Source organism: Echinops telfairi, unplaced genomic scaffold (genome assembly GCF_000313985.2).
Source record: "Echinops telfairi isolate 266 unplaced genomic scaffold, ASM31398v2 ScPeMD7_1;HRSCAF=3_1, whole genome shotgun sequence".
In the NCBI taxonomy this organism is placed as follows: Eukaryota; Metazoa; Chordata; class Mammalia; order Afrosoricida; family Tenrecidae; genus Echinops; species Echinops telfairi.
In genome coordinates this window covers 1,789,188-1,790,157 of record NW_022103897.1, presented here as the reverse complement: position 1 = coordinate 1,790,157, position 970 = coordinate 1,789,188, and positions in this window count along the sequence as shown.

The window sequence follows — 970 nt, the reverse complement described above, 5'->3', positions numbered from 1 at the left end:
ACCACCTAACGCCTGCAAAGATAGCCCAATTCAATAAAAACAGAAAGCAACAAAAGTTGGATAGCCTGTGGTGAGATAGAAGCTCTCATACACTGACGGTGGTCTTGCAGATATCTACAGCCACTGGGGAGAACGATTTGAAGATACCTAAAATAGATGAAAATCGTGATACCCTAGAACCCAGAAATTCCAGTACTGTGCATATTTCCAGAAGAATTAAGAAATAGCCAACAACCAAACTGCTCTCCAATGTTCATCGCTGCGCAGTTCACTATCACAAAAAAAATAGAAACAGTCTAAATTTCCATCAGTAAATGAATAGTCTGCTATATACACACAATGGAATACTACGCATCCCTAAACAATAGTGATGATGAAATTATGAAATAGCTCATCTCGTGAAAAGAGGTAGAAGATATTATACTGAGTGCAGTTAGCCAAGCACAAAAGGACAAGCACAGCATGAGTCCTTAGCAGAACAGGACTAAGGGAAAATGCACACAACACACAACTACTGGGCTGAGGACCAGATACTCTGGCTTGAGCCAGACCAATCCTAATGATACATATATCATTAAATAAAAAGAAAAATTTAAATAACTAAAATAAACAAATTAAAATATATAAATAAAGATGCATATAGCACTTGTGCTGAAAAGCATCTTTCCCCCACACATCTCCTAAACCTTTAAGGCTCACAGAGGGGTGGGGGAAGAAAAAAAATGTCAATAGGGGACCAGGGCACTAATCATCCCAAAGGCAGGATATTGTTTATGTCTCCATATAAAAGGGAGACCCAGAGTAGTCTCCATTCTGGTGTGCCATCCTAGAAGGAGATATTCCTGCTCAGAGCAGCTTATTCCCAAAGATGACTACAGATTTGGCCACACCTCGAGACTTGACGTCCTCTTCCTGGATGATAGCACTACAGAGGAGGTCCCTGGAGATACAGTTCAGGGAGAGTGGCAGG